General features: G+C 33.5%; 1 long non-coding RNA gene across 2 annotated transcripts in view; it reads right to left on the reverse strand.

The window, feature by feature from the left end:
* LOC144287855 (uncharacterized) overlaps positions 1-26,207 on the reverse strand; it is a 354,870-nt gene that overhangs the window by 70,940 nt on the left and 257,723 nt on the right. For both annotated transcript variants that reach the window (XR_013355657.1, XR_013355658.1), the window contains one exon: positions 15,222-15,312. This is a non-coding gene — a long non-coding RNA (uncharacterized LOC144287855). The remainder of the gene's footprint in view (positions 1-15,221; positions 15,313-26,207) is intronic.

The raw sequence follows: 26,207 nt of genomic DNA on the forward strand, positions 1-26,207 counted from the left end.
GTTATTTCCTCTATGAAAACATTTCTTAATAGCTGCTGGAAGGCTATTAATTATGAAAACTTAGTTTAGATGCCATATATGTGATTCCTTTCCTCTTTGCAATATCATAAGGTTTTGTTCATTACTCTATCATATCATTTATTCACTAATGTTATCTTTAACATTAGACTGTGAAAGAAATTTGTGAGTTTACAGACTTAGTTTTTCTTGTTTGTATTCTTAGTATTACTTCAGCATTTGATAAATCCTTAGTAGTAATGAGGAGCTGAGGATTTGGACTCAAATGGCAGTAATTCAGACATTAGCTTCATCACTTGCTTACTGGGTAAGTTGGATGAGACTTAGTTTCTCTTCCTGAAGGAAAGATTTTATCATATAATCCATATTGTACAGATATTCTAATGACATATAAATTTATAGCATATTACTTATACAGAATAATGGTAGTTATCTAATATTTTATTATTTTTAAAAAATATTTGTTTTTTATTTGAGAGAGGAGAGAGCAAGGTGTGAGCAGGGAAGGGGCAGAAGGGGAGGGAGAAACTTAAGCTGACTCTATGCTGAGCTCAGAGCCTGACCCAGGGCTCCACATGGGGCTAATCTCATGACCCTGAGATCATGATTCTGAGATCATGACCTGAGCCAAAACCAACAGTTGGCCACTTAACCAACTGTGCCACCTAGGTGCCCCAAGTACTTATATATTATCATCACATACTATAAGAACAGTGATACCATCTTTTGAATGTTTGTGGCACTTAATCTCTACATGGTCAAAAAAGAGATTAAAAAAGTGAAAATCTTGAACATAACTCTGTATTTCTTAGAAGTAAATAGGATTAAAATTTAAAATTGTAGGTATCTAGAAAATTAATCTGTCTTGGAGTTTTAGTAACATTTCTGAGGGAGATATTACTTATACGCACTTGTTGAGTAATTGATAGGATACTGGAATCTTTACTTTTTAGGATGTTTTCCATCCTAAACATATAGATAAGTGAATCAACTGACATGGAGCAGTGTACAATGTAGATGTTTATGTTTTATTTGAAGATAATGAATACTTTTCCATATAATTAGTTAGTATAGTTGCTTTGGGGAATCAAAATGATAATCACATACATCTGCATCTTTCTTTTTTCTATCGTTAATAACATGAGCTCCTGGTTACAAATTATAATACTTCCGATTATTTTTCTTACCATGTTCATTACTAACTTAAAAATATAAGATAAGTAAATAGCATGCATTGTGTTGAGTGGATAGGCTACATGTTTAAAATTGGGCATGAATTATTTAGAATTTTTACTGTTAATCACATAATATAGAAATGCATCAAGTTCTGTATTATTTCAATGGCATGGCAGTTCTTAACCTATTCTATGTGGAAGTATTTATCAAACATTACAATAAGATCACTTTATATAATTAATGTGAATATTTATCTTAGATACACAGTATTCAGAGTTTACATGAAGATTAAAAATAATGAAAAAGCATCTGGATTAAGTTAAAGCATTAAACATCCATATGGAAACAATATTGTTGTATGACTTAAAATGTTATAACTTAACATCTACATTGGTTTTATAAGCCAACTAAATTCTCTTATAGTTACTTTAATACTCTCTGCAATTCAACATATTGTTGGTTTGTGAACACCTAAACTTGATTAAAGGGAGGTTAAATTTATATTAAATGTATACATATTACTTTAGAAAAATATAAAAAGATAAAATATTATTTTTGAAATTTATTTTAAACATTCTGAATCAAGTCCAAGCTAAATTATTTAGTACCTTAAGATATGACTAGTGTTCCTTAGTTAGGCAAATTAGAAGTGTCAGGAAACATATTAGTGAAAATATGACATTTTCACTAAGACTGTGGGAATGTCTTTCTTTTCTCTACTTTTAAAGTAAAATTGCCCGAAGTGAATTTAAGTTGAGGCTTTATTTAAAAAGCAATACTCTATTTTATTTTATTTTCAATGAGTTATATCAGAAATATCTCTAATCCAAATATCTTCAAAATTTCATGGTAGAAAACTCAAACGCAATCACTTTTTTGAGGGTGCCTGGCTGGCTCAGTTGGTAGAGCATGTAACTCTTGATCTCAAGGTTGTGATTTCAAGCTCCACATTGGGTGTAGAGATTACTGAAAAAATATAATTCTCAAGGAAAAAGAAAAGAAATCACTTTTCTTGTTCGTGAGTTGCCCCATTTGTTTTCAGAATGCTGTCTTAAGATAATGAATCACAAATTAGTAGGTAGAAGTTTGTATTTTCTAAGATGGGACTGCAAAATATTTACTGTCATGTTTTTTTCTGGAAACTTCCCTCTTCCTTTTGCAAACTGAAGTTTAATTCCTCTCACCTTAGTCTTGGCAGCTATGACTATGCCAGAAATGAGCTATGAGACCTCCCAGGTTTAGTTATGAAAGCAGATATAGCTTTGACCTTTCTTACTGGAAATCTGCCTTACAAGGCAGAGACAGGCAAACCTTGTTCTGTAAAAGGTCAAATAGTAAATATTTTAGACTTTGCCAGGCATGTGGTCTCTGCTGCAACTATTCAACTTTGCTCTTGCAGTCCTAAAGCTTCCATACACAATACCTAAATGATTTGGCTGAACTGAGTCCCACTTAAATTGTATTTACAAAAATAGAAGACCATCCAGATTTGGTCCATGGTTACCGGATGTAGTAAATAAAAATATGGGATGCCTAGTTATATTTGAATTTCAGATAAACAACAAATACCTTTTTATTTAAAGTGTTATTTGATCCCAAATATTGTCTAGACTATACAAAAAAGTTATTCATATTTATCTGAAATTTGATTTAACTGTATCTTATTTTTCATCTGGCAATCCTCCTTGTGCTATACTTTCCTGACTCTTGGTGTAAGTAATCTCACTCATGAGAAGTTACGCTATAAGAAAATCCAAAACAGCAAAAAGAAGAGAATCCATGGAGAAGAATTAAGACAATACAAAGAGAGAAATGCCCAGCCTGCATACATCCATCCAATCAAAGTCTCTGCCATTTCAGCTCCAAATACTACCTGATTAACTGCATGAGAGCTTCTGGCAGAAATGTAGATGAATTTTTGCTCAAATCTTTATATGCAAAACCATGAGTAATAATAAAATGAGACTTGTGATTGTAAGTTACTAATTACTGTGTACATTATTATGCAGTGTTATTACTAGAATACCCCTTCTACACTTTTAAAAAACATTTTCACTGTTTTCTATTTGCATCTAGAATTCCAAGTTGCATGTTTAAACATGTTAATATTTGGCAACTCCATCTCAACCATACTCTAGAAAGTTTGATCACAATAGAGATATTTTTGTGTCACCTCAATCATTACATCTTATTTTCTGGCTCAGTGCTACAAGTCATACAATAGCATTATATAGAAATCTATGTATTCCACATATTTTTTCATAAAATTCAAATGCCAGCGAGTCTTCCTTATTCTTCTATTTATGAGAAGTTTATTTGCAATTAAAACATCATATACAGGGATCTCTATTCAAATTTTTTTAAAGATTTTATTTATTTATTCATGAGGCACAGAGAGACAGGCAGAGACACAGGCAGAGGGAGAAGCAGGCTCCATGCAGGGAGCCCGACTTGGGACTCGATTCCGGATCTCCAGGATCACGCCCTGGGCTGAAGGCAGTGCTAAACTGCTGAGCCAGCGGACTGCCCCTCTACTCAAATTTTAATAATGTTGAGCTGAAAATGACTCTTCCTAACGGTTAACGGTTAACGGATAATGGTTTTGCTGTCAATTTCATTCTTTGAATTCAGCTATTTGAGCACTAAAACATTCGTCTCGAAAACAGAGACAGGTTTTCTAATATCAGGAAAGAAGAGTAGTTCTCAATCTGTGTTCTGAAGTATTGTCACTTGGAGGCTCATGAAAGACACAGGAATTATTACTCCCAAATGACTCAATGGTTTGAAAATGAATTTGGACCAGGAAGAATATAAATTTCTAACATAGTCCTGCTAATCAAAGTTTGGGAAACATATAATAAGTGAAGCTAAAATTCTGAGTTGTCTTAGTATCATTTTAAAAGCATCTTTTTCTTTTTGATTTATCTTTCAAGTTCCTAGAATTCTTTTTATTTTTAATTATGTGCTTCATTTCCATTCTAGCTATGCACATACACACTCACAAACTTAAATAGGAATGCCATGAGAGTCCTTCATTGGTTTTTGAGAATGCAGTGTCAGCAGAATGATCTGCTTCTATAAGGAAGAATATGATATCTAAATAGTAGTTTCTGTTTATTTTATACTTATATGAAAGTGTTTTATGAGGTGTAATAAGTACTTGACGGGATGAGCACTGGGTGTTATTCTGTATGTTGGTAAATTGAACACCAATAGAAATAAATTTATTATTAAAAATAAATAAATAAATAAACAAATATTTGATAGATTTCACTTGTGGGGGGGAAGAAAGAAAGAAAATCAAAAGTAATTACTTTTGGATCCTGATCTGTATTATTGATAACTCATTTCTATACTTCATTATGTAACTGTTAAATAAAGATCTTGAAAGTTGGTAATGTCTGAATGCTATCTATGCATATCTATTTCCAACAATAAATAAAATAGAAAAATATTGTAAGTCAAATAATTGATGGTTGGCATTAATATGAGTATGTGAAAAAATGCTCTATTATTCCAATAATAATAACAAAGCTAAAAATTCTGACTTCATACAGTTAATGAATATGTGCATATCAGGTGGTAAGCTTACTCTAACCCCATCACTACACAATCAAGAATGTTGAATACTCTCTGTGTTTCACAATAAGAGTTTTTAAATTGACGTAGTGCAAGTAACTGAATTATTGACTTTCAGAACTAAACTTAAATGCAGGTCTAGACAGCATTCACCAGTCTACAAAATCAATACAATATATTTGTCAAATATGATTCATCATAAATAAGCTTTAAATGCCTTATAAGTAAAATTCATTTGTACTCGTGGCCATTCCTCTGTTTATCATGATGTTTATCCATTGTGTGAGTATTCTCATTACCTAGATCAAAGTTCCAGGTAGACCAAATTTACTAATTTTTGAAAATAAAACCAACATTACATTCCTAAAAGAAATACTACTTGGTATTAATTTTTCTTTCATGTATTAGGTTTATTTATTTATTTATTTATTTAGATTTTATTTATTTATTCATAAGAGACAGAGATTGAGAAAGAGAGACACAGAGACACAGGCAGAGGGAGAAGCAGGCTCCATGCAGGGAGCCCGATGTGGGACTTGATCCTGAGACTCCAGGATCACACCCTGGGTGGAAGGCAGGCACTAAACCACTGAGCCACCCAGGGATCCCCTCTATTAGAGATTTAATGTGATCATAATCTATTAGAATTTTCCTATTTGTCATGATCTTAGGAATACTGGCTTAGTTTAAGGCTTATATTTCCATCCAATCATCTAATTTAGTTACGATTTGACAGCCTCATATTTTTTCCAAAGATCTAGTTGTTATGCAATTTATACTAGGTGCTGGCCATCAATGCTGCCATGCTTCATATATCTAATTTAAAAGAGATTTTATCTTTCTTATGGGCAGCTGTTGCATTCAGGAGCTGAAAAAATCCTTTATTTATGGTTATATTTCTTTTTTTTTTAATTTTTTTTTAATTTAATTTAATTTTTTTATTTTTTAATTTTTTTTCTGGTTATATTTCTTATAGCTATCACTCCTGGTACCAATAAAAAGACTTATCAGCACACTTTTTAAAATTAAAGTCAAGGGCAGCCTGGGTGGCCCAACGGTTTAGTGACACCTTCGGCCCAGGGTGTGATCCTGGAGACCCGGGATTGAGTACCATGGCGGGCTCCCGCGTGGAGCCTGCTTCTCCCTCTGCCTGTGTATCTGCCTCTCTCTCTCTCTCTCCCCATCTCTCTGTGTCATAAATAAATAAATAAATAAATAAATAAATAAATAAATAAAAATTTTAAAATAAATAAGTAAAATAAAGTCAATAATCATGGAGATTCTTTTCTAGGTCTGGGCACAATTATCCCAGATCTTATAAATCTGCCTGATAGATGCTCTGGAACTGTAGCTTTGTTTTCTCTATTTCTTCTCCTTTTTTTTTTTTTCTCTAAAAACATAAATGGCATAGCTGCTAGAAACTAATCACCTGCTTCATTAGGTAGATGGTGATTGGCCCAATGCTTCTTAATGATTAATATCATAATTAATACTACATTAGAGTTGCTTATATTTCTTGTAGTGGTCATCATACTGCTTATTGTGGCCCTTTTTTTTCCCAATTCCATTTTTTTCAAAACCTTTTCTGATTTTGTTTTTCTGATTTTTGCATTTGTCTGATTATTGATAATTTTAAGAATGTCTTTATTCATTTACTTCACAATTTCATCACCTAATATTCTAGCTATTTAGAGCATTATGTAAATAGCATGTACGTGGACTTCTATATGGACTTCCTTTATTAGAAAGGAAATTTTTATGAGGGACCAAGGGATGATTTCTAAGAAATTTCTTTTTTCTCTTTATTAAAACTGTTAACCATTTCTCACAGAGCCTATATTTCTACACTTATTGTTATGTATTTCCAGCACATCCAAAGTAGGAGTAATTAATATTCAAAGCAACGTTTCTGCCAAGGTAGGGATCAGTTTCTCAAGATCCTCCTCTTAAATACATTCCATCTCATTGCCAGTTAAATGATTCAGAGAAACAACAAATCAAGATCAACCAAAAGCCTGCATTTCAGATCTATAAGTTGGAAATAACCCATGTAGCTGGTAAAACTTTTATTTTACTCTTTTTAATGGATTCATTTATTTATCTCTTTGCTTTGTCTACTGTCCACCCTAAGCTAGTGGGCTTAGTAGTATTTTTTCTCAAACAAATGAAATCACTTTGTGATCAGCTTGTGCTGATTTACAGCCTGTTCAGTTGGAGAGACAAGGGGAATTGAAGCACCTTATCAAATTGGTTGGCTTGGATTATATGCTAAATAAAATAGTAGTGAGAGCTTTCTGTTAACCTCACATATCATTTGTCTGAAGTTGCATTTACAATATTTGATAGGTTATTCTATTTTATGATGTATTACATACGTTATGAAATTTGTTTTGTGAAACTTGTTTATATTATGAAAATATTTACTAATGCATGCTAGAATCTCCTGGTACTTTCCAATCATAATTATTACTGTTGTCTACAACTCTGAGCTGAACTCTTTTAAGAGAAAACATTGTTTGCCAATAAAGAAACATTTCTGGTAGTAAAGCTAATTTTAAATATAGCAAAAACATTAATATTCACATATTAAAATAAAAAAAATGAGGCATCCTTTGTGAACTTCAAATAGTAGATACAGATAAATGCATAGACAGACAGATAGACATATATAAACCCAAGTACATGCTATTTACATAATGCTCTAAATATCTAGAATATTAGATGATGAAATTGTGAAGTAGATGAATAAAGACATTCTTAATATTATCAATAATCAGACAAATGCAAATGAAGATGACAAGATAGGCAATTAACTTTTTAAAATAAATCAGCTGAATATAAACAGGATAGTATTCATCATTATGACTTATTTATTGTTTGTGTGATTACATATTATTATAGATTCTTCATAAATAAAAATTGTCATTTTACTTAAAGTTGAAAATTATGGGTTTGAGACGCCTGGGTGGCTCAGCAGTTGAGCATCTGCCTTTGGTTCAGGGCGTGATTCTAGGATCCAGGATAGAGTCCCACAATGGGCTCCCTGTGAGGAGCCTGCTTCCCCCTCTGCCTATGTCTCTGCCTCTCTCTCTCTGTGTCTCTCATGAATAAATAAATCTTAAAAAAAAAAAGAAAATTATAGGTCTTACATGCATGAATGAGGACAATCTATAAAATGTTTATAACATTACTAAATGCTTTTGAAGGATGGAATACAAAGAGAAATGTGCACAACTCATTAACTATACAGGTCAGTGGATTACCACAACATAATCGCATCTTTGTAACTACAACTGTCAAAGGTCAACAAATAGAAAAAGTAATTGCAACCCAGAAGACCCGTCCTGGTCTCTTCCAATTATTATCCCTGTCCCCCTCCAGAAAGGCAACTATTATCCTGATTTGTAATAGTCATTTCATTTTGCTTCCTTTTGAACTTTGAATAATGTCATCACTGCACAAGTACTTTTGTGTTTTCCTAATTTCTTTCATTATTATGTTTGTGAGATTCACTCCACTGTTTTGCATAACTCTAACATGTTTATTTTTATGGCTATTTAATAGGTCGTTGTATAAGTATACCCATTTTATGCATGTTTGCAGAGATATACATTTGGGTTGTAGTAGCTATTACTAATAATGCCCTCAAATACATTTTGTGCATGTCTAAAATTGCACATTGTACACATTACTCTTATATATATAACCAGAAGAGGAATTTCTGCTGATACACATGTATGCTGACCCTTAGTCAGTACTTCCAAAATGAACATCTCCATTCACACTCTAGTAACAGCATATATGTGATTACAAATTACGTATTTTATTTATTTATTTTAGAGAGAGAGAGAACATAAAAGCTACAGAAGGGAGAGGGACAAGTAGACTCCACACTGAGCATGGAGTCCAATGCTAGGCTTCATCCCATGACCCTGAGATCATTACCAGAGCCCAAAACAAGAGTGAGACACAACTGACTGAGCCACCCAGGTGCTCCACAAATTATATTCTTGAAAACACTTGGTATTTAGATGAAAAAATCATTTAGTCATTCTGGTAGGCACTCATGGTATATCATAATAGATTAGATTTAAATTTGAATTAACCCTTGTAATTAGGATATATTATTATATATTTGTTAGCCATTTGAATACTTTTCATGTCATGTCCAAGTATTTTTATCATATTTTTAATTTTATGCATGTCTTTTTATAATAATTGATAGTAATTATTTATGGGTTCTATATAGAAGACCTAAGTCAGTATGTATCACGGATTGTTTCTCAGTATTTCAGCCTTTTTAACTGTCCTAAATATTTAAGCAGATATTAATTTTAATAAAATTCAATTCTTTAAAGGTTTCCTTTTTTGGATAAGTGTTTTTGTATCCAACTTAAGAAATGTCTGCCTACCCTAAGATTGTCCTCTGTTATATTGTAGATGTTTTACTTGTATTTTATCTGTTTTACAGTTAGAACATTAGGGCTTTTTTTTTAAGGTAGCAAGTGAAATTATATTTTTACTCCATATTGACATTGATATAAACCTAAAATTAAATAAATATTGATCATTACAAATAGTAAAAAAGTGAAAAATACACAGAATTTCTATGAATTATTTCTTATAATAATATGTGATTGTATCATTTTGTTAACATAAAATTTTTGATTTAAAAATAATGAAACTAATATAAGGCAAATTGACTTCATGAAAAAAGAGATCTTGGGAGAAATTTCGTAGCACCACTTCTCATGATAGAAAAACCTTAAAAGTCATACAACATTCATTTTCAGAATATGAATAAACTATAGTATAGTCAAAGAATGAAATAGGTAAAACAGTAAAAATAAAGGTCTATAATGATATGCAACACCATGATTGAACTTTAAGAACAAAAATATTGGGTGAACAAAACAACTCTAAATATATTACATATTGTTTCATAATCCATATCTCTAAAAAAATATATAACTAAAATATTATATAACCATGCATAAATATGTGATGATTGTTGAGAAACAAGAAAGGGGAATGATCAACATTTAAACCTGGTAGTGCTTTACCATTTTGGGAGAAGTAGTGCACTTGGCAGCTTAGGGGAGGAGTATAGGTATCTATAAATATCAGCAATATTTTAATTCTTATATTGGATAGTGGATTAATAAATGTTTATTATTCTGAAAATAAGTGTATGAATGGTTTATAATTAATGAATAAACAAAGTTTCATAAAGTTCTTTTATATATATGCATTTATGTACTGTTAATAATGAAGATTAAGATTAATCAATATTTTTGTGTTTCAAATCCTACACCAAAATTAAATTGACTATAGATACTTTTTTTTTTTTAGGATTTATTTACTTATTTCAGTAGGGGGGTGGGGAACAGACTACCTGAAGAGCAGGGAGCTCTCCTGGGACTCTATATCTATATCAGTAGATCAAGATCTGAGCTGAAATCAAGAGTCAGACCTTCAAGTGACTGAGAACCCAGGCACCAGATTATGGACACTTTAAGTAAATAATTACTTTTTAAAAATGTATTTAGTAGAACATCAAGTCTTGTAATTGTCTAACCTTTCATTCAAGTTTATTTTTTATTTTTTTAAAGATTTGATTTATTTATTCAGAGAGAGAGAGAGAAAGAGAGGCAGAGATATAGGCAGAGGAAGAAGCAGGCTCCCTGCAGGGAGCCCGATGTGGAATTCTATCTCAGGACTCCAGGATCATGCCCTGAGCTGAAGGCAGACGCTCAACCACTGAGCCACCCAGGCCTCCCTCATTCAAGTTTTGAACACTGAAACTTCCTCCATTGGTTTTGCATATTGATTATTCTCAGGACTAAATCCTTAAGCATGGAAAAAATACTGAACCACTAATACAAGATTACTTTTCCATTAAGTTACTACGATAGCCTCTCAGTTTGCAATCTTTTCTAAAGCTCTTAGACTTTTACTCTAAAGAACTCAATGGAAATTCATACATTTACATATAAATATCATGTTTAGGCTTTGGAATCATTAATGTAAATTAGACACATATCTAAAATATATATATAAATGAATTTATACAATGATATATTTCTTTACTTCAGTAAACATTTTATAGAGAATTGTAAATTTTTAGTTTTATTTTTTCCTTTAGAACTCTATAAAAATGAATATACGTACCATTTGAGAAATTATCTGTAATTAAGAGTGATGTATTGAAAACTGTAGGTTTTGTAGTACACTTATGATTAATTATTTCTACATTCTTCTTGTTTAAGCAAATTAAATTATATTCAGTGAATATTCCACTTGTTTCAATAATTTGCAAACAACAAAAATAGTAAAAAAAAAACATGTTTTTATGTGTTCTCTATTTAATCTAGAAAGAAAATAATACTCAAAATAGAACTTAATCAACTGGTAAATATTTTAAGCCTTGAGACTAACACTGATTTGAAATCTATAATACTCTGGGATGCCTAGGTGGCTCAGCGGTGGAGTGACTTGCCTTCGGTTCAGGTTGTGATCCTGGAGTCCCGGAATCCAGTCCCACATCGGGCTCCCTGCATGGAACCTGCTTCTCCCTCTGCCCGTGTCTCTGCCTCTCTCTCTCTCTCTATGCCTCATGAATAAATAAAATCTTTAAAAAAAAGAGAAATCTATAATACTTTATCAGAATGTGAGATAAAAATCTTTATTTAAAAAATGAGAATTGCTAATAAAATGCAATGTTTCAACCAAATTCTTATGCTTTGGTAAGAAAAATATTTTTAATTGATATATATTTCTTTAGTACTATGAATTATACATATAGATGAAAAATACATGTAATATTATCAAATTATAAAGCTCTGATGTTTTTCTCTAAAGTACAAGACTTAACACATTCCTTAACAGTCAGAAATGATTTATAATGAAGATTTTTATACCATAGATTCCAAGACTTTCTGTTACAAAAATACTGTGGGCTTAGCAACTCTGAAATGTATTACAAAACCCTAAAACTGATGTGTAAAATGCATTAAAATATATTTTTAAATAGGGGCTCTCTGTAGACCTCCAGGATAGAGGAATGTATTGAAACAAGGTGAAATGTAGTAACTATATGAACAAAAAAATAATGAATCTTACTATATTTAAAATAAAAACTTCTACATGAAAAAGGACAGTATAAAACAAGCAATATAAGTCAACATTTAAGGAAATGCATTTCCTATGTAAAACTGAACATAATATACAAAATAGAAAAAAGACCCTTTTACAAATCCATACAAAATCAACCCAAATCTCAGTATAACAAAGGACAAAAGACATGTGAACAAGTATTTAGCAGAGGAGAAAAATTAATTTAAAAGATACTTTAACTATGGATTAAGGAGTAAAAATTAAAACTGCAATGAGATATGTTTTCACATTCATTCACAAGAATAGTATGATTTAATAAAGGCCGAACAAGATAAATAAAAAGATGGTAGTAAGAGAGGGATGGATAGAAGAAGGCCATAAGTGGTGAAAAGGAAGGAAACAATACTACTAGGCATTGATGAGGCTGTAAAAATTTGAAATTTCATACCATCAATTGGATTGTTAATTGATATGTCCAACTAGGAGAGCAATTTGGCAACAGGTAGGAAGAATAACAGTGCACATATCTTTCATTCCAAGAATTCCACTTTGGTATATATATCTCAGAAAAATTCACATAGGTGCACAAGTAAGTAATGGATAAGAATTTTGGTTGCAGTATTGGTCTTAATAGCAAAATACTGATAACCGCACACATACCCATCAAGAGTACAATGAACATGCTTTGAGATATATAATTACAACAATATAATACATGGAATTAAAATGAATAAAAGTGGTGTTGCACAGATTAAGTTAAATATCACAAATAACTGAGTCAAAAAGTATAAACTACAGATAGTTATATGCTTAGAGAAATAAAATACAATATATATAGTTTTAAATATACAAAACTGTATATATATGTATTTTGAATATAAATACAAATATGCATACATATATATTCCCAAATACACATATATTCTCATTCTACCTATTTGCAACCCAATATATTTATATTTTATGTTAAATAATATTATTTTGGGGTGCCTGGGTGGCTCAGTCAGTTAAGTGTCTGCCTTTGCCTCAGGTTATGATCCTAGAGTACTGGGATCAAGCCCTAAGTTGGGTTCCCTGCTTAGAGGGGAGTCTGCTTCTCCCTCTCCCTCTGTCACTCCCCCTGCATTGCTCTTTCACTTTCTCTGTGTGTCAAATAAATAAATAAAATCATTTTAAAAAAGGATATATTAGTTTTATGACTTTATATTATAAAAACAATTATACCCCATAGGATAAATCAAAATACTAAAAAATAATAAGATGTTCTAACAAAATTTTGAGTACTTCATATGAAATTTAGCAGCAAATAACATTTTAGGTTGATCTATTACACTTTGTTCATTTTGAAAGCAAGGAAATATGAAGTGGTGTAATGATTTTTTATTTTGCAGGAAGAAATACATGGGTCTAACACTAAATCTAAGAGAGATTTTTTTTAAGAGAGATTTTTTAAAAGTAGTAAATGGTCATGCTTTTACACATGAATTTAATATGAAAAATGGCAAATGTTATATTAGTAATTTAGCACAATTACTAGAAAGTCATTAAGGAATCCTATCCATAGTTTTTTATTTATACGATTGAGTTAAATCCAGTTAAGCAACTTAATATTTTCCACCTGCTAAATCATTTACAATGTCATATTAATCGTTGTCTATGTTAATGGTCTAAAAGACACACTTGTTAGAGCAGATGTTCTCTGGATAAGGACATAGTTTTAACTAAAGATCGGCACTTAGATATGTTCTGGAGTCTTTCTTAGTATCATGTAGAAGTAACAACCCACATAATAACCTAAGTTTTCAAATCTAATTTAATATGTTAGTAATCTAGAAGGCCATTTATAAGTGCCTATTACATATTACATATTACATGTATTCTACTCAAATGACTATAATTTGAGCTATAAAAAATAAAATAGTATCATTAGAGCAAAAAAATCATGAATTTGAGGGCTTTATTTACCTACATCTTATTTTAATATCTGAGAGGCTGAAAGCAATGCTTAGGAAAAAATCATCCCCGATAATTAAAGAAGACCTAGATATACAAGAAGTTTGCTTAGATGTCAGTGTGTTGTCTTTTTATTTTTATTTATTATTTTTAAAAATATTTTATTTGTTTATTCATAAGAGAGACAGAGTGTGTGAGAGAGGGGCAGAGACACAGGCAGAGGGAGAAGCAGGCTCCATGCAGGGAGCCCAACTGGAGACGCCGTCTGGGTCTCCAGGATCACACTCTGAGCTGAAGGCGGCGCTAAACCGATGAGCCACCCAGGCTGCCCCAGTGTGTTATTTAGAGTTGAAAAACAGTATAATAAATCTTGGCTATATTCCCAGCTTACCATACAGAAAACCTATTAATGCACGTTTCTGAAATGCCGAGTATTTGCAATGAAAAATGTGAAAATAGATACTGTCATATGACACTGGCAATTAAAAGAGAAATAACAACATGGAAATATTTTTAAAACTTGTTTTCTGGTTCATCAACCAACCTTAAGTCACAAAGTTCACAAATAGAGATTTACAAGTATTCAAAAGCAGCACATGCCATTAATTATAATAACTCCTTTATAATTGTCTGAATCCTTCCCCAAGATATAACTTTTCACAAAGGTGTTTACTATTTATAACCCTCCATACTCATTCATAGCCCCATTTCTATAGATATATGAGGATGAAATAAACTTGAAGGAATTATATTTGACTAAGAAGGATTCTAAGGACCTTTCTTATAATAAGAGCTCATAAAAAGAGAATTCTGATCAGTACCTTTCTTCAGATATATCACCAAGTCAGTGCTTATGTCCATCTCTTGTTGGTGTGGCCAGAAGTAATGGAACCACGATTAGTTTCATTTGTGGGGTGAGGGTTGCCACTATCATAATCCTAGTAGGATGCTACCTAGAATGCTATATGAATTATCAACTAACATTTTTCTTTCTTGCCAGACTATTTTGTGAAATGACAGATCTCACCTTGCATGTCTACAATATAATAAAAACCTCCACCAAGAACTTGGTAGAAGAATTTCTAATATCCCTGTAGGAACATGATTCAGCCTAATTCCTAGTCTACTGGGAAAATATATATTAAAGAGCAGACACAGGAATCATGCTTCTAATTCTAAAATCAACTCAATTCCAGCCACTGAGATATTCCAAGTTTTTTTTTAATTTAAAATACATTTAAGATGAAATAAATATATGGAAAATAAATTTTAAAATATATATTTTAATTTTGAGGTAAAAATATATATATTTTTTAGCTAATACTGATCATAGAGTAAATAGTTTCTGAAAGGGCAATATTCCAGTTTTTTCCCCTTACCTTAGCTGGATAAAAGCATCACGTTGTCCATTTCTTCAGTGTCTCTTCTCGTGGCAAGCCTTGAATGTTACATAAGCATCATCCTGGTAACCTAGAAAATAGTCATAAAGTATGCTGTCATAAATTTACATTCAAGATAAGAAAACATGTACTCTGGTCAGTCAAGATCATGCCTAAATAAGATTTTTATTTTACATTAAACGGGAAGATTAGTTCGCTGAAGCAGCAGTATAAAATATGAAAAAAATCCATAAATTTTAAAATGTGAATATTTAGGGGCTCCTGAGTGGCTTAGTCAGTTAAGCATCCTACTGTTGGTTTCGGTTCAGGTCATGATCTCAGGGTTGTGGGATCAAGCCCCACATCAGCTCCACACTCATGTGAAGTCTGCTTGATATTCTATCTCTCCCTTGCCCTCTGCTCCTCTCCTCTCTTGCACATGTGCTCTCTCTGACTGCCTCTCTCTCTAAAGTAAATAAATAAATAAATTAATTAATTAATTAATTAATTAAAGTAAATAAATAAATCTTTTAAAAAGTGAATATTTGCATTGCCTACCCAACAAGCATTCCCACCAAATATCTAATAAGCCACACAAAATTAATGTTTCCAAAGACAATTCTTATTTCTTGTCCATTACTTTCATACCTTTTGCTTTTTTCCCTATTTCTCATCTAATTAACAATGATTATGACAACAATAATTCTTTCAGTTACTCAGTTCAAAAACTTTGGTAGTAACCTTTTGACTTCTTTCTACTATACAACAATTATAATCCCCTAATAAGGGATCCCTGGGTGGCGCAGCGGTTTGGTGCCTGCCTTTGGCCCAGGGCATGATCCTGGAGACCCGGGATCGAATCCCACGTCGGGCTCCCGGTGCATGGAGCCTGCTTCTCCCTCTGCCTATATCTCTGCCTCTCTTTCTCTCTCTCTCTCTGTGACTATCATAAAAAAAAATTTAAAAAAAATAATAATCCCCTAATAAATGTATTACTCTTCTTCAGAATGTATCAGGAAAGCAAATTATTTTAACCTCTTTTACCTATATTCTGACATCATGATACTTTCCACATATTGTTCAAATAATCTCATAAGTGATCCCCTGCACTGAGACTTTTTTATACTATGACCAGAGACATCCTTTAAAACTGAAACTCAAGGCAGCTGCATAAAGATCTTAACTTTACTCCCCATCTCATGCAGTAGAACCCCAAAGAAATCATCATGGCCTATATTGTTACTTATGATACAGTCCCTGGCTATGGTTATAATACCATCTCTTACTGCTCTCCATATTGTTTGTTCAATTTTACTGGCCTCCTCTTTATTCCTTGGGCATGCCTCTCATACTTGCCTTAGGGCCTAATCAATTGTTTTTTATTCTGTGATTCTCTTTTCCCCAGATATTCACAAGACACTTGTCAGTTTCCTGGGTATTGTTTAATAAACTGTTAAGTAGTTCTAGTATCTGAGGTGCTTCCATGACCACCCTATATAAAATAACACTGTCTTTTTCACACTTATTATATTTATTTGTATCACTCTTTATAAAACTTAACATTAGCTGATGTTTTGACTTTATACAATTATTTGTTTAAAAGTCTGTCTCCCCCATGAAGACTAGTACATTTATTAATGGAGAGTAGGATTTTTTTTTCTTTTCTTCACTGTTGTATTCCCATCATCTAACACGATCCCTGGTGCACAAGAGGTAGTAAATTAATATTAGTTGAATCTGGTTGTTAACTGAAAGAAACTGGTACTATACAATGTATGGGTTTATAATATAACCATTATAGGAGTGCCTGGGTGGCTCAATTAGTTAAGCAGCAGACTCTTGATTTCAGCTCAGGTCATGATCTCTGGGGTCCTGAGTCAAGCCCTGCATCTGGCTGCGCACTTAGCAGGGAGTCTGCTTCAAGATTCTTTGTCCCTCTGCCCCTCCCCCTACTCATATGCACACACTCTCTGAAATAAATAGGGAAATATTTATAATATGTCCATTACAGTCAGCAAATTCCTCAAGTACTTCTCAAGTACTAGATACATTTTCTAGAGAGTCAATATTGGGTATTCCTATCAATAAACAAGGAAAATTTCTCCACTTATTTAGTTTTTATTTGATTTTGTTGATTGGAGTTTTATCATTTTTTCTCATATGCAAATTGTATACATTTTGTTAGATATATTCATTTTATGGATGCTAAGGTAATAGGTATTATGTTTTTTCACTTATTCATTGCTAATATAAAGAAAAAGTGGTTGACCTTTTTTTTTTTTTTAAGGCTTCATTTATTTCTTTGAGAGAGAGTGCACACATGTGTGTGCACACAAGAGAAAGTGAGCAGGGGGAGGAGCAGAGGGAGAGGAGAAACAAAATCCCCACTGAGCAGGCACCCTGACAAGGGGCTCCATCCCAACCGGGGATCATGATCTGAGCTGAAGCAGATGCTGAACTGACTGAACCACCCAGGTGCCCCAAAAAAGTGGTTGACTTTTTTTTAAGGATTTTATGTATTATTTGAAAGAAATCAGGAGAGAGAGAGAGAGAGAAGGAGAGAACAGAGAGAGAAGGAGAAGCAGGCTCCTCATTCAAAGGGAAGCCAATTGAGGCTTAATCCCAGGACCCAGAGATCATGACCTGAACCAAAACAACATAAGCAAAAATAAACAAGTGAGACTACACCAAAGTAAAGAGCTTCTAAACAGCAAAGGAAATCACCAAAAGTGAAATGGCAACTTACAGAATGATAGAAAATATTTGCACACCATATACCATCTAAGGGATTAATTAATATGGTCAAAGAAACTAAACAGATATTTTTCCAAAGAAGATGTACAAATAAATAATAGGTAAATTAAAAGATGTTCAGTATCAGTAATCACCACAGAAATGCAAATCAAAACCACCTCATATATATTAGAGATGACCTCATATATATTAGAGTGTCTATTGTCAAAGAGATAAAAAGTAAGAAATTATGGCAAGAATATTGAGAAAGGGAACACTTTCATACTCTTTATGGGAAGGTAAACTGCTATAGTTATTTTGGAAAACAGTTTGAAGGTTCCTCAAGAAATTGTAAATAGAACTACCATATGATCCAGGGGAAAAGAATATATATATAACTCACTCAACCATGAAACAGAAGGAAATCTTGCCATTGCAACATAGATGGACCTTAAAGGTATTATGTGAAGTGAAACTAGTCAGACAGAGAAAGACAAATACTGTATGGTCTTACATTTGTGGAATCTAAATAAGCCAAACTAATAGAAACAGTATAGTGCTGTTTACAAGGGGCTGGAGTGGGGGTAAATGGAGAGATGTCCAAAGGAAACAAACTTTCAGTTTTAAAATGAATAAATTCTGTGGCACTTGGCTGTCTCAGTCAGAAAAGTGTATGACTCTTGTTCTCAGGATCATGAGTTAGAACCCCATGTTGAGTGTAGAGATTACATAAATAAATAAATTTAAAAATAAAAAGTAAAATGGGTAAGTTCTGAGGAAAAATTGTAAAACTAATGGTTGTAGTTGACAATATTGTATTGGAGAAGCTCATGTTATACTTTGGGGCATATAATAATAAATATAGGGTGGTTAGCAAAAAAAAAAATAGATTTTTTTAAAATCATAAACTTAGATCATTATATGCCCCAACACAGGAATATAGTAAATGATAGTGAACCATACATAGTACCCAAAGAGAGCCAGATAAATCTTGCCAAAAAGAAAAACAGGAACAAAAATAATCTTACTAGTAATAGAGACAGAGTAAGCTGGCTCCCATCTTAGATGAGTAGAAAAAACAATAGACAATCAAATATCAGATTCAAACATTAACTTTTACAAACATTCTATTCATCAGATCTGGGATATAATTAGAAACCAGGTCTGAGACAAAGAGTAAGGAGTATATTGGAATATAATCACAAGATGAGAATGAGCTGAACAACTAACACAAAGATAAGGAAAATCCAAAAATGTGTGATTGTTTTATACTTTCTCTTCATATATTCTACAAGCAAGCAGAGAACAGTGATTCTATGGTAAAAGTGCTTTACAGTGTCTCCTCATAAATTATTTACCATAGAATAGTGGTTCTCAAAAAAAAATTAAAAAAAAAATGATAGTTGTTCTCAAAATTTACTATGCCTAGGAAGCACATGTGATACTTCATAAAGATGCAAATTTCTGGGCATCCTCTACAAATATTCTGATTCAGTAGGTCTGAGTAGACTCCACAATTTATTCTAAATTAACATTAGAGTTTTTTTTTTTTAATTCAGATTTTCCCTAAAGCTTCCTTTGAGAAACATTATTTAGAAACTGGTACATGCCCAAGCCTTAAATTATTTAGTCTTGGGGTTGGGCAGAAGAATGGAGCTTAAAAAGAAAGGCAGTGACAGAAACAAGGGGGAATTAGAAGACAAGGAAACACTGCCAGCAAATCAGTTCCCAGTATTGGTCAAAGACATAAGTCTACATGTGACAGTATTTATCTCATAAAATTAAACTTTGACATTTGTTGCTGAATATTTTAAAGAGGTAATTATATCTAGGTGCACTTCTACCTGAAAATATCATTGGAAACAAATAATGAATATTTTACCTTTTAGACAAAACTTGTAGTTGATATACAGCCTGTCTTCAAAGCATGGGCTTTTATGCTACAAAAACAATATAAAAAGGGACTGGATTAAACTTAAAAGCTTCGGGGATCCCTGGGTGGCTCAGTGGTGTAGTGCCTGCCTTCAGCCCCGGACATGATCCTGGAGTCCTGGGATCGAGTCCCACATCAGGCTCCCTGCATGGAACCTGCTTCTCCCTCTGTCTGTGTCTTTGCCTCTCTCTCTCTCTCTCTCTCTCATGAATAAATAAATAAAAATCTTTAAAAAAAAATAAAAAAAGCTTCATGAACATTTTTTATTTAAAGAAGAAAAAAAGGATGAATGAACTAACACATGAAAAGTACTTGTTGAGTATAAGTAGATACAGTATTTCATTTTTAGAATATTGTTATAATTATTTACTTTAAAGGTCAGTGAAAAGATAATAAAAATAATGGAACATAATAATTTAAAACTAAGAAGAAGGAAACAAGAGTGTAACAGATGTGTATCAGTAAAAATACAAAAGACAAAAGATATAGTTCTAAAGGACTTATTTACCCTACACAGAATATTTTCCTCTTCTCTGAGCATCATTACCTAAAATTATACATACACCAAATTACACAGAAGAAAAATGCCAAAGGACAAAACAATTTTGTTATGAAAAAATATATCTTTTAAAACTGTTGTATATAAAATCTACAAGCAAAATAAGCTTTCTAGGTCAAATATATTTGCAAAGTATTTTTCATGATATGAGAGGCAGGTGCTAGTAATTTTTCACTCAGTACAATAATCCGATATAATATAAAGGAAATTAACATAATCAATGGAAAAATATAAAATTGCTATATAATCACCAATCAGGCAGCATCCTCCTAGGCTAAGTAATCACAACCAGATGTATAATTCATTGAGATAATTAGGAAACATAATTTAAATATTGTAGAGACACAAGAAGAATTCATGAGACTCAGAGATTCAAATGAAATGAGGGAGATTTGTGACTGTCCATATTTGTACTAGTGGATAGAGTAGCCACAGGTGGTAAGCCAGATGATTACACATAAACAGTGTCTGACATTTTGAAAAAGGGAAAATCCATCAATAATTAGAAGCACTGTAGGTGAGTATTTCCATGCCAAACTAACGGTGGGGTTGGTTAGCACAAAGTTAATTGCTGCTGGTGGTATAGAGCACCATGATAGACTGGGGATTGCACAGCAGAAAATTAAAGGTTGGAAAAGATGCCAATTTTTCAGTTCTTTCCCATTTTATTTCCTAAACATAACAAATATAAAACTGGAAGAAAAGCCATTCACTTGTGAATGAATGATAAAGGGAAAGTAATGAAATCACAAAATTTTTATAACAGAAAGAAGCTTGTAAATAATCTAATTCTTCTGCTTGCTTTTAGACTATCAAAAGTTCCAGCAGAGTATAGTCTCTCACTATAGGCTTGAAAGCCTGGAAACTACACTTTTGAGATCAGAAACCAAATTTCTTGACAGTAAGGTCAATACTTCTTTGCTCCCTAGTAATGTTATTATCTTTGATGTTCTAATCAAAATTTTGCCCTAGATTTATTCATCTAAAAGATATTTTTGAACAAATCATGTGTCAAATGCTGAAAAACACATTTCTATTTAGGGCAAAAAGTTCCCCAGTGTATTTAGTTTTTGAGTGTTGTAGTAAGTCTTTCATTTTCTTAGTGGGGACACCAGCAAGCCTAGAAATACCACATTTTTGTGTTATTTGGTTTCTGGTCTGGTTTAGCTCAAAATGCATCAAATCTTCACTTATCTAAGTCATCATTGGGAGTGAGGCCTGTCAGATTATCCATCACTATGCACTATAGAGTTATCTATTTCTTGCTTCTCTGTACAAACTCTAATCAGAATCTCTCTTTCAATCTTTCCTGCTTTCATAGACTTGTTCACATTTCCCTTTGGAACTGAGGTTCTTATACATAAGACTCATTTAAAAAAAATAAGATTTCATTTATTTGAGGGAGTGAGAGAGAGCATGAGCAGGGGGAGGGGCCATGGGAGAGGGCTAAGTAGACTCCCTGTTGAGCAGGAAGCCCAAAGTGGGGCTTTATCTCAGGATCTTGAGATCATGACCTGAGCCAAAGTCAAATGATTAACCGACTGAGCCACCCAGGCACCCCTGGAACACCCACTCTTTATCCTCAATCACTTCTCTTAATGTTTTCTTTCTATTTTTGCCTTGAAGAAAATTTAGCTCCTCCTGAGAAAATTATTTCTCTTGATGTATTCTCAAGGTGAGCCTTTTAATTTTCCGCTGTAAGTCATGTGCTCCACATGGAAGGTAAGTTGACTTTCTCATTGTCTACTTTTATAAAGAATTAATCTCTTATGATTATAGCATGTTGAGAAGGGATTTACAGAAATAATTAATGGGAAAAAAGTTACCAAAATGTTATTTCAAAGAAATTTTTCTTTAAACTTTGAAAATCTCCATTGTGTAAGATATAGGTACTGAAAAACAGATGTTGAAGAAACATATGGAAGGACAGAAGGACAGAAGAACTATTAAATAGGTGGTAGAGAAACATCAAATAAACTCTTGTGTGATATCTTTGAAGGTAGTTGATGTGTCTAATGAAATTATAGCTCCACAAAGAGGCTTATAGACAGAATATTTGTAAATATGTGGGTTATTATGGGTTATACTGGTTGTTGCTATTATTATTATTATTATGTGTCAAGTCATCACAGAAAAAGGGATGAGCACAGAAAGCAACCACTGATTTACAAGTAAAAGAGAAGGGAATTTGAGAAAAATGTCCAGAAATTTTGGGGCTCATAGGGTTGGAATAGGCAACTACATCTTTACCACCAAAGGAGAAGATGAAATCGAGAAGTCATTGGAAAAATTACTTGACTCTGATTATAACTCTGATTATAAAAAAAAATTATATTACCATAACGCCTATTGTAGTAACATCTGAATTAAGTAAGGTGTTCCTAAGTAGATGTTTGCAAAGTTAGTACTTTCAATTGGGCAAAACTGCTCAGATAAAAGAAACTCCAGAGATGGTTGTCTCACTAAAACCTGATCACCTCCATGTACCTATGATTAAGTTGAGAGAGTCATGGGATAAGTAAGGAAAAGGACAGTAAAACAACAATAACAGATGATAGATAGATAGATGATAGATAGATAGATAGATAGATAGATAGATAGATAGATAGATGATAGATAGATGATAGATAATAGATATAGATACATATAGATTATATATATATGGATTATATATATGGATATATATATATATATGGATTGAAAAATAAAAATATATAGGTGATAGAAGGTACAATCCAAACTTCTCACTGTTTGAAAGGGAGGTTAGATAAGCAAGTGGCAATAGATAGAATGAGACATGTCAGACCACGTAAAACCCGGAAACTTCAGCGTGAACTAATATTTTCTTTTTCTTTCTTTCTTTCTTTCTTTCTTTCTTTCTTTCTTTCTTTCTTTCTTTCAGATTTTATTTATTTATTAATGAGAGCCACAGAGAGAGAGAGAGAGAGAGAGGCAGAGACACAGGCAGAAGGAGAAGCAGGCCTCATGCAGGGAGGGTGATGTTAGGACTCCATCCAGGGTCTCAGGATCAGGCCCTGGGCTGAAGGTGGCGCTAAACCACTGAGCCACCTGGGCTGCCTCCAGATTTGGGTTTCTAATGACATTCTTCAATAAAATAAATTTGTATTTCACCGTGGAGAAACTGTTAAGTCTAGTGTTAAGGTTAGAGATTTAGAAGATAAGCCTGGAGAATCTTCTGCTTCCAGGAAGTAAGGGAATGGAAACAAAACAAACAAAATATCACAACAATGGAGGTATAACAAAGAGACACAGAAACGAGAGCTCCAAAGCTAGAATAATCTCAACAACAAAGAAAATTATATAGTGTTGGATTATAAGCCAAAATATAAGATAAATACCTTTTAGACCATACTGAAATAAATGATTAATTGAAAAACAAATAAGGGACAAATGAGAAATTTCCTGCATAAAAGAATTCCAAAAATTTTTTGAAGATAATACCCCTCCAGGACAGGAAACATAACTCTTGTTCCTTAAATGTCAAATGAGCAAAGTGACTTTCTTTTAAAAGAGCAATAGTTTCACAGTTGAATAACCTTACAAACACTATCCCAGAATGGTAATAATAAAGGTCAATATCAGCTGTGATAAGTAATGTTGATAGCATAGCCTATACCCTCGATATAAATTGTTTAGAATAGTACTTAAACTCTGTGGTCTTCATCCCTCAAACCCATAGCCACTACATAACCATGAGAAAAATTATAAAATCAACCAAAACTGAAAGACATTCCATAAAATATATACATAGTACTCCTGAAAATGGTCAAGGTCACCACAAATGAGGGAAGTCTGAGAAATTTCCACACTCTAACGAATCCTAAGGAAACATAACAACTAAAGGTAATATGGTATTCTGGATGGTATTCTGGGACAATAGGTAAAAACTTAGAGAATCCAACTAAAATGTGAACTGTAGATGACAACACATTGATACTGGTTCACTAGTTATGACAAATGTACCATAGTAATACTAAGGGAATATGTCCCGTCCATGAGTATACAGGTACTCTCTGTAATATTATTGCAACTTGTCTGTGAATCTAAAACTATTTTAAAGGTAAGAGTTTATTACAAATGAGGCGCCTCAGTGGCTCAGTTGGTTAAACGTCAGACTCATGGTTTCAGCTTAAGTTGTGATCTCATGTGTGAGACTGAGCCCCTGGTGGGGCTCCATGCTCAGTGAGGAAGCTGCTTGAGACTCTTCTCTCTCTCAGTTTCTCTCTCTCTCTCTAAAACTGATAAATAATTTTTTTTTTAAAAAAAAGCTTATTACATTTGAGGAGGAGGAGCTAAGATGGTAGAGTAGTAGGAGTGCTCTAGGCTTGCCTCAAACACAGGTAGATAAATATCAAATTATTCTTAATGCTCAAGAAATCAATCTGAAGACTAAAAGAATGAACAGTACAACTAAGAGAGAGAGAGGTCACATTGTGGAGGGTAGGAGGTGTGGAGATATGGTTTGGGGGAGAAATGGCTTACAGGAACAGTGGAGGGAAGGGATACCTAGACATAGAGAAAAAGAGAGAGAGAGAGAGAAACATAAGATAGAGTAGAGACACAGGAAATCACACAAGGAAAACCCTTCCCCAAAGTCATTGACTGGGAAAATGAGAGGGACAATTTTCCTCAGTTTTTACATCCAGCTGGACCTAAAGACTGAGATTTAGAGATCTGCTACCAGGCTGGTGTGGGGCCCTGAGGGTGCTGCAGTGCTCCTATGGAGAAGGATGGCATATAGCCTGGGGACAAACAGCTTGATACTAGGATCCCCTGGGGCACACTAGGAGAGATGGTTCCCTCTTCTTGAGCCAATCTGGGAAAGCTGGCATTGCGTCTTACAGGACAAAAGATCCTGCAGGTGCCATTTCCCTCCCTCACCTCTCAGCATAGATACATAGACATCTGCTGAGGATGGCTAACCTGGACACTTTGCTGCACTTTAATCCAAACTCCATACACTTGCACTTTTCTGTGACTGCCCTTCTGGGACAAACCTGCAGTAATTCCAGCATGGTAAGACCATCCTCCAAAGGACCAGCAAGGCCCCATCACACCAGGTCCCTAAAGTTTGGAGTTTTAAAACTCAGCCAATATTTTGGGATAGATCGCAAGATGCACTGCACTGCTAGGTGGGAAGGTGGGCTCAACACATACAAAGTCAAGGCAATGATCTGAGGGACACATTGGATACATGAAGGGATTTTTTTTTAAATTTTTATTTATTTATTTATGATAGTCACAGAGAGAGAGAGAGGCAGAGACACAGGCAGAGGGAGAAGCAGGCTCCATGCACCGGGAGCCCGACGTGGGATTTGATCCTGGGTATCCAGGATCGCGCCCTGGGCCAAAGGCAGGCGCCATACCACTGCACCACCCAGGGATCCCCATGAAGGGATATTGTTTGCACTTCTGGACGGGCTTCTCAGTCAGCAACAGGTGTGAATTCTCCTTTCCAGGGATGTAGGAGTTGCCTGGCAACATTCCCCCACGTCCCACCATTCCTCAGCATAAATTCAGTAAGCAGCATAGTGCCAACAGTGGTTACACTATTCTATGACCAGCTGAGATCAGGTGCTGCTGCTTTTTTCTCACAGGTATAATGAGAACCAGAGCAGTGGGCTTTTCCCCCAGAAGACCAATATAAACACCCTGAACATATCACATCTGCTGACCATTGAGTGCTGCAGTTTCCGTTCTAGAGGAAATAGCATCATGTCTCCTTGAACAAGCAGACTAG

Source organism: Canis aureus, chromosome 17 (assembly GCF_053574225.1).
Source record: "Canis aureus isolate CA01 chromosome 17, VMU_Caureus_v.1.0, whole genome shotgun sequence".
NCBI lineage: Eukaryota > Metazoa > Chordata > Mammalia > Carnivora > Canidae > Canis > Canis aureus.